General features: G+C 43.0%; 1 pseudogene; it reads left to right on the top strand.

The window, feature by feature from the left end:
• The window catches only part of LOC111965163 (gamma-aminobutyric acid type B receptor subunit 1-like), a 57,821-nt pseudogene that overhangs the window by 41,449 nt on the left and 6,923 nt on the right, over positions 1 to 9,449 (top strand).

Genomic DNA, 9,449 nt, shown 5'->3' with positions numbered 1-9,449 from the left:
TGAGTTTAGTTTGTTCTAGAGGTAACGGAGGTGAGTTTAGTTTGTTCTAGAGGTAACAGAGGTGAGTTTAGTTTGTTCTAGAGGTAACGGAGGTGAGTTATGTTTGTTCTAGAGATGACAGAAGTGAGTGTAGTTTGTTCTAGAGGTAACAGAGGTGAGTTTAGCTTGATGTACAGTGGCAGAGGTGATTTGGGTCTGCTGTGGAGGTGATTGTTCTCTTAACTCTCCTGTTCTCTATTCTGTTTACTCCTTGTTCAATTACTCCGTCACTTTCTTGCTCCCTTCGCGGTCGCCCCTAACAACCACTTCAGCTCAGCTGTCTTCCTAATCACTGTGGCAACAGTTACAGAGCTTGGTCTCCATGGCAACACCCTGTCCTGATTCCTTGATCAAGGARGGAGGAAGGTTTAAACAGTGCAAACACATCAGCTGACAGGACAGTGCTCGCTCTCTCTTCAAGGCACACAAGAACACACACGTCTTCAAACAGCCGTCACTCTGTTCTTAGACAGGATGTCTCAGATGTCACTTTAGGCAAGTCAGTGGTGTGATATCGCTGAAACCGTCAAACCAAATGCGGGCGCCCTGGTATTGTGACACCCCTGGGGCTCGACACTGTGTCACCCTCTTCCTGACATGGACACGTCACCACACACTGACACAAGTCTATGTCACTGTCACCGCCCTTACATAAGGACACAGTGACACCCACACCCCGAGAAGCTGTCAGGATCTGCAGGCAGAGCTGGATTTAAACAGACAGGAGGATACAGAGAGAAATCGGAGATGGATAAAGTCAGTCAGCTGCACTTTCAACCATCCCCTACCTTGAAAGAACCAATGCCTATCTGTTGGTTACTTTTTAGTTATGCACATGTTGTGAGATATTTAGGGGGAACACGTCCTGATTTCCACATCTATCCTCGTTTATTCTCAATTTCTGTACCTTGTTGGTCATTGAATTAAATCATTGAGAGCAACACAATAATGTATACCGGTTACTGTGTAAATTGATTGTGCCAATTTCATTTGATCCTTTAGGTTGGTGTCTGTAGAGGTTACTGAGCGTAGTGCCCTCCCTGATGTTCAAATTCAGATTTTGATCTTAATTCAAAACATAATTGTTCTTTTGCCCTGTTCTGTTCTGAGTGACATCAAGTACAGTACAGTAGACTGTCTGTCTCTTTAAGGCATGGATGGACTAACCTCTGTCCTGCCTCTCTCTCTTTCTTTCTTTCTTTCTTTTTTATTTTATTTATTTCTCTCTCTCTCTCTCTCTCTGTTCAGGTGCCGGGCCCCCGGCTGACTCGACAATAGTCATTGAGGAGTTTAGGTACCTCTCTCAGAAGCTGTTTGCTGCTGTGTCTGTCTTCGCTGGTCTGGGCATCCTGCTGGGCATCGTCTGTCTGACCTTCAACATCTACAACAGCAACGTCCGGTAAGATTATAACTTTATTTCCCCTCCAGAGGGTATTTATCTTGCACATTTAAGCAACACTGTCATTGTAGGCCGTCATTGTAAATAAGAATTTGTTCTTAACTGTGTCACGGCCGTTTAAAGGAGTGGACCAAGGCGCAGCGTTTTAAGCGTACATACTTGTTTATTTAACGATGTCGCCAACAAAACAATAAACAACCAACCGTGACGCCAACGTAGTGCTCACAGGCAACTAAACATGGACAACTACCCACAAAACCAACATGGAAAATGGCAACCTAAATAGGCTCCCCAATCAGAGACAACGATAAACAGCTGTCTCTGATTGGGAACCCATTCAGGCCACCATAAACCTACATACCCCTAGACAATACAAAATCCCCATAGATAACCAAAAAGCCCTAGACAATACAAAAACTAAACAAACCACCCATGTCACACCCTGACCTAACCAAATAATAAAGAAAGCAAATATAACTAAAGTCAGGGCGTGACAAACTGACTTGCCTAGTTTAAAGGTTCAATTCAAAAATATATTTTTTAAAACAGCTAGCAATTCATCATCAACAATTCATCATTAAAACTCATCATCATCATTGGCAATCACGCTGGGTTGAGTATGACTGTCCTCCTGGTGGGTCCTGCTTGTAGGTCTTCAGATGGCTGTGGGCAAGTGATAGTCACGTTTATGTCAACATTTGGCATTACTGTCTCCAATCCATGCAAAATGCCTTGTCACTTTGCATTCAGTGACAAAATATGCCACGTTTATGACATTATTTTGATGCTGTTGTGACAAGTAGTTCCAATAAAGTGTTACGGACAGTGCACATGAAACAGTCCCTTTGTGGGTTTTGTCTATATTCTCTGGCCTTTCTTCATACCCTCTTTGTGTGTGTTGTGCCAGGTACATCCAGAACTCCCAGCCCTACCTGAACAACATGACAGCAGTGGGCTGTATGATGGCCCTGGCTGCTGTGTTTCCCCTGGGGATCGACGGACACCACATCCACAGGTCCCAGTTCCCTGTGGTCTGTCAGGTGACACAGCTAAAGCCGTGGGAATGGGTTGTTCTTCTAGTGCTAGAGTAGATGGATGTGCTGTAATGGCTTGCCAGGAGAAATGATTTATCTCTCTGCCTCTCTCTATTTCTCATATTCCTTGTCTCTCTCCTTATTTATTTATTTATTTCTCTCTCTCTCTCTCTCTCTCTCTCTCTCTCTCTCTCTCTCTCTCTCTCTCTCTCTCTCTCTCTCTCTCTCTCTCTCTCTCTCTCTCTCTCCTTATTTCTCTCTCTCTCATTATCAATTCAGCTGTTGCTTTATTGGCATAATAAAAATGGCATTTGCATTGCCAAAGCATCAAAAAAGTAAAATATTGAATCAACAAAATCTCTCTCTCTCTCCCTCTCTGTTTAGTTCCGTCTGTGGCTGCTCGGCCTGGGCTTCAGTCTGGCCTATGGCAGCATGTTCACCAAGATTTGGTGGGTACACAATCTCTTCACAAAGAAGGAGGAGAAGAAGGAGAAGAGGAAGGTAAGCCTTTTAGGAGGGCCAGAGGAGGGAACATGGAAGCTCCAGAGTCTACAGTACTGAATGTGTGGTGTTGGCAGATAGAAAATACATAAGCCGCTGGGAGATGTGCTCTGCTCTGCATGTTAAAGTATCTCTGTATATCCTCTACTGTGGGATATACTGCAGTAGAGTAGAGCAGAGTACAGTAGAGTAGAGTAGAGTCGAGTACAGTAAAATAAAGTACAGTAGAGTAGAGTAAAATGGAGTACAGTAGAGTAGAGCAGAGTAGAATACCGTAGAGTAGAATAGAGTACAGTAGAGTACAGTAGAGTAGAATAGAGTACAGTAGAGTACAGTAGAGTAGAATAGAGCAGCGTACGACAGGCTTGAAACAGAGACAGGAGTCACACAGACACACAGACACACAGACACACGTACACGCACACAAATGCATGCACACGCACACACAGACACACGCCCACCCACTCACACTCATACAGAGAGATACCTCCACACACACACACACACACACACTCTTACCCGTGATGCTCACACTATCAGCTTGATTACGTATGCATGTGTGTGTCCTTTCTAAGATAGTGTGTCCTGAAGTCCTGAAGCTAGGGAGACACTGCGAGTGTGCGATGTGTTGTGGGAATTCTTCTAAGACCTAATCAGAAGAATGAGAGATTAAGCCATTTATGGAGCATTTATGAATATGTATGAGTATTAAAGTTCTATGTGGAAATCCAACCTTCGGGGGCTTTATTAGTTGAGCCAATGCAAGYCGAATCAGGTTGACTTTCAACTCTCTTTAATGGCCGTGCAAGGGCAATTTGCCAAAGAGCTCTGTGAAAGTACTTAAGAAAGTTTCCAAGTCAGAATATGGCAAGACTAGTGAAGGCAGTCAAATCATTTCATGCACTTGGAGAGAAGAGGTGACAAGGTCTATGTGATACGGTTTGGTTATGTTTGGGGTGAATGGTTGCAGGGCTAGAAGCAAGCCAGAATGAAGTGATGGAAAATGAAGAAGCATGTTGTTTATTTTGCTTATATCATTTTTGGGCCAAATTTCTTCCTGATATGTTACTCGTTCAAAAACCACTGCTGTTCATATAGCATCCACTGCCTAGTAACTCCTCAATTTACACTTAGAATATTTTAACATTATTGTCTAAATGCCAATGAATTTATGTGTGCTTTATTTAACCAGGGAAGCCCATTGACATCAATCTCTTTTTAAAGGAAGCTCTGATAACTTAAGTATTCTGTGCTGATACACGTKTACAATACTGTACTCTGTTGGCAGTTTATCTACTGTATGCTTGAGCCCTTTCATCCTTGTTTGTGGACTCACTGCATTACCCTTGGTCCTTGGATTGTGATTGGTTCTCCTGTATCCCTGCAGCACCTGGAGCCATGGAAACTCTATGCAACAGTTGGAGTGTTACTAGCCATAGACATCCTGTCACTCGTGATTTGGCAGATTGTGGATCCTTTACACATCACAGTGGAGGTACAGTGACAATGTCATATCGGTCATACCCCTGCGACTTTTCTAATGGTGTTGTGTTACAGGCTGAATTCAAAATGGATTCAATTGGGTTTTTTGGTCACCCATCTACACACAATACCCCCATAATGACAAAATGAAAACGTGTTTTTAGATTTTTTGCAAAATTTATTGAAAATGAAATACAGAAAATCTCATTTACATAAGTATTCACAACCCTGGGTCAATACTTTGTGAGAAAGAAGCACCTTTGGCACGATTACAGCTGTGATTTTTCTGGGTCTCTAGAAGCTTTCCACACCTAGATTATGCAACATTTGCCAGTTTCTTTTCAAAATTCTTCAACTCTTGTAAAATTGGTTGTTTATCTTGCTAGAGATCCATTTTCAGGTCTTGCAATAGATCTTCAAGCAGATTTAACTCGGCCACTCAGGAACATTCACTGTCTTCTTGGTAAGCAACTCCAGTGTAGAGTTGGCCTTGTGTTTTAGGTTATTGTCCTGCTGAAAGGTGAATGACTCTCCCAGTGTCTGGTGGAAAATAGACTGAAACAGATCTTCCTCTAAGATTTAGCCTGTGCTTAGCTCCATTCCGTTTCTTTTTTATTATGAAAAACTCCCCAGTCCTTAATGATGACAAGCATACTCATAACATGATGCAGCCACCATTATGCTTGAAAATATGAAGAGTGGTACTCAGTAATGTGTTGTGTTGGATTTGCTCAAAACATAACACTTTGTATTGAGGATAAAAAGTTCATTGCTTTTCCACAGTTTTTGCAGTATTACTTTAGTGTCTTGTTGCAAACATGATGCAGGTTTTGGAATATTTTTATTTTGTGCAGGTTTCCTTTTTTCCACTCCGTCAATTAGGTTAGTATTGGGGCGGCAGGTAGCGTAGTGGTTAGAGCATTGGGCCAGTAACCGAAAGGTTGCTAGATCGAATCCCCCAGCTGACAAGGTAAAAATCTGTTGTTCTGCCCCTTATCAAGACAGTTATTCAAATCAAATMTTATTAGTCACATGCGCCGAATACAACAGGTGTAGACCTTACAGTGAAACGCTTACTTATGAGCCCCTAACCAACAATGCAGTTTAAAAAAACGGATAAGAATAATCAATAAAAGTAACAAGTTATTAAAGTGCAGCAGTAAAATAACAATAGCGAGACTATATACAGGGGGGAAAACGGTACAGAGTCAATGTGCGGTTGCACCGGTTAGTTGAGGTAATACAGTTAAAGTCGGAAGTTTACATACACCTTAGCAAAAATACATTTAAACTCAGTTTTTCACAATTCCTGACATTTAATCCTAGTAAAAATTCCCTGTCTTAGGTCAGTTAGGATCACCACTTTATTTTAAGAATGTGAAATGTCAGAAAAATAGTAGAGAGAATGATTTATTTTAGCTTTTATTTCTTTCATCACATTCCCAGTGGGTCAGAAGTTTACATACGCTCAATTAGTATTTGGTAGCATTGCCTTTAAATTGTTTAACTTGGGTAAAATGTTTCAGGTAGCCTTCCACAAGCTTCCCACAATAAGTTGGGTGAATTTTGGCCCATTCCTCCTGACAGAGCTGGTGTAACTGAGTCAGGCTTGTATTCAGCGTGTAGCCTCCGCTGCACACGCTTTCGTTCTGCCCACAGCATTTCTTATGGATTAACAGGACTTTGTGATGGCCTACTCCAATACCTTGACTTGTCTGTCCTTAAAAGCATTCTGTGCTGGCCAAACCTTGGAAGTTTGCTTGGGGTCATTGCCATTTGGAAGACCCCGCTCATAGTCTTGAGATGTGCTTCAATATATCCACATCCATTTCCTCTAAACCATGACCATCATTTTCTGAATTTTCCAAGCTGTTTAAAGGCACATCAACTTCAGTATATGTAAACTTCTGACCCACTGGAATAACGACAGTATTATAATGAAATAATCTGTCTGTAAACAATTGTTTGGAAAAATGACTTGATCATGCACAAAGTAGATGTCCTAACCGATCTTGCCACAAACTATAGTTGTAACAAGAAATTGGTGGATGTTGAAAAAAAAGTTTTAATGGACTCAACCTAAGGTATGAAAACTTCCGACTGAGATCTGAGGACCCATGCCAAAACTTTTCAGGAATAGGCTTTGTCGTTGCCCTCTTCACGACTGTTCTTAGTGTGACCATGATAGTTTGTTGGATGTGACACCAAACATTTGACGCTCTCACCTGCTCACTGCACCCCGTCATGAGAATGGGGATGCTCGGTCCTCTTTCCTGTAGCCACAATAATCTCTTTGTCTCGATGCATGTGAGGCGTTAAAAATAGTATTTCCTGCATCACAGCGACACAGTCTCTGACCGTCCTCCGTATAGCTGTCTCGTGTGTTGTCGTATCAGCCAGTCATCGGCAAACTTAATGATGGTGTTGGAGTCGTGCCTGGCCATGCAGTCATGAGGGAACAGGGATTACAGGAGTGGACTGAGCACACACCCCTGAGGGGCCCCTGTGTTGAGGATCAGCATGGCGAATGTGTTGTTACCTACCCTTACCACCTGGGGGCAGCCCGTCAGGAAGACCAGAATCCAGTTGCAGAGGGAGGTGTTTAGTCCCAGGGTCCTTAGCTTATTGATGAGCTATTCTCACATAGGTGTTATTTTTGTCCAGGTGGGAAAGGGCAGTGTGGAGTGCAATAGAGATTGCATCATCTGTGGATCTGTTGGGACGGTATGCAAATTGGAGTAGGTCTAGGGTTTCTGGGATAATGGTGTTGATGTGAMCCATGATCAGCCTTTCGAAGCACTTCATGGCTATGGACGTGAGTGCTACGGGTCAGTAGTCGTTTAGGCAGGTTACCTTAGTGTTCTTGGTCACAGGCACTATGGTTGTCTGCTTAAAACATGTTAGTATTACAGACTCGGACAGGGAGAGGTTGAAAATGTCAGTGAAGACACTTGCCAGTTGGTCAGCGCATGCTCGCAGTACACGTCCTGGTAATCCGTCTGGCCCTGCGGCCTTGTGAATGTTGACTTGTTTAAAGGTCTTGCACACATCGGCTGCGGAGAGCGTGATCACACAGTCTTCCGGAACAGCTGGTGCTCTCATGCATGTTTCAGTGTTACTTGCCTCGAAGCGAGCATAGAAGTAGTTTAGCTCGTCTGGTATGCTCGTGTCACTAGGCAGCTCTCGGGTGTGCTTCCCTTTGTAGTCTGTAATGGTTTGCAAGCCCTGCCACATCCGACGAGCYTCAGAGCCGCTGTAGTACYATTCGATCTTAGTTCTGTATTGACGTTTTGCCTGTTTGATGGTTCGTCGGAGGGCATAGGGGTTTTTCTTATAAGCTTCCGGGTTAGAGTCCCGCTCCTTGAAAGTGGCAGCTCTAGCCTTTAGCTCAGTGTGGATGTTGCCTGTAATCCATAGCTTCTGGTTGGGGTATGTACGTACGGTCACTGTGGGGGCAACYTCATCGATGCACTTATTGATGAAGCCAATGACTGATGTGGTGTACTCCTCAATGCCATCGGAGGAATCCCGGTACAAATTCCTATCCCGTGATAGCAAAACAGTCCTGTAGCTTAGCATCTGCTTCATCTGACCACTTTTTTATTGATCTAGTCACTGATGCTTGCTGCTTTCATTTTTGCTTGTAAGCATGAATCAGGAGAATAGAATTATGGTCAGATTTGCCAAATGGAGGGCGAGGGAGAGCTTTTTATGCGTCTCTGTGTGTGGAGTAAAGGTGGTCCAGAGTTTTTTTCCCTCTGGTTGCACATTTAACATGCTGATAGAAATTTGGTAAAACGGATTTAAGTTTCTCTGCATTAAAGTCCCCGGCTACTAGGAGCGCCGCCTATGGGTGAGCGTTTTCTTGTTTGCTTTTCATTCAATGCTGTCTTAGTACCATCCTCTGACTGTGGTGGTATGTAAACAACTACGTAAAATACAGATAAAAAATKTCTAGGTAGGTAGTGTGGTCTACAGTTTATCATGAGATACTCTACCTCAGGCAAGCAATAGCTCGAGACTTCCTTAGATATCGTGCACCAGCTGTTATTTACAAAAATACGTTGTCCYCCGCCTCTTGTCTTACCAGACGCCGCTGTTCTATCCTGCCGGTGCAGCGTAAAACCAGCCAGCTGTATGTTGATAGTATCGTCGTTCAGCCTTGAAACATAAGATATTACAATTTTGAATGTCCCGTTGGTAGTTTAATCTTCAGCGTAGGTAATCTATTTTATTGTCCAAAGAGGGGGTTTATTCAATCGCCTACAAATTCTTAGAAGGCAGCCCGCCCTCCGGCCCCTTTTTCTCTACCTCCACGCAAATCACGGGGATCTGGGCCTGTTCCCAAGATAGCAGTATATTGTTTGCGTCGGCCTCGTTAAAGGAATAAAAGGATTCTGCCAGTCCGTGGTGAGTAATCGCAGTCCTGATGTCCAGCAGTGATTTTCGGTCATAAGAGACAGTAGCGGCAACATTATGTACAAAATCAGTAAAAAAATAAGTTACAAACAAAAAACACAATCGATWGGGGGCACATAAAACGTATGCCTTCTTCTCRGGCGCCAACCCACTGTTCCCCGGTAGGCCGTTATTGTAAATAAGAATTTGTTCTTAACTGACTTGCCTAGTTAAATAAAGGTTAAATAAAAAAATGGTGGAGTAATAACATTGTTGACCTATCCTCAGTTTTCTCCTATCACAGCCATTAAACTCTGTAACTGGTTTAAAGTTACCTTATGGTGAAATCCCTGAGCGGTTTCCTTCCTCTCCGGCAACTGGGTTTATTGATACACCATCCAAAGTGTAAGTTYATAACTTCACCATGCTCAAAGGGATATTCAATATCTTCATTTTTTTTTACCAGTAGGCTTCTTTGCGAGGCATTGGAAAACCTCTGTGGTCTTTGTGGTTGAATCTGTGTTTTAAATTCACTGCTCGACTGAGGGACCTTACAAATACTTGTATATGTGGGGTACAGAGATGAGGTAGTCATT

This window comes from Salvelinus sp. IW2-2015, linkage group LG6.1 (assembly GCF_002910315.2).
Source record: "Salvelinus sp. IW2-2015 linkage group LG6.1, ASM291031v2, whole genome shotgun sequence".
Lineage (NCBI taxonomy): Eukaryota > Metazoa > Chordata > Actinopteri > Salmoniformes > Salmonidae > Salvelinus > Salvelinus sp. IW2-2015.
Note: the sequence above shows the minus strand (reverse complement) of the source record. Positions and strands in the feature narration are given on the sequence as shown.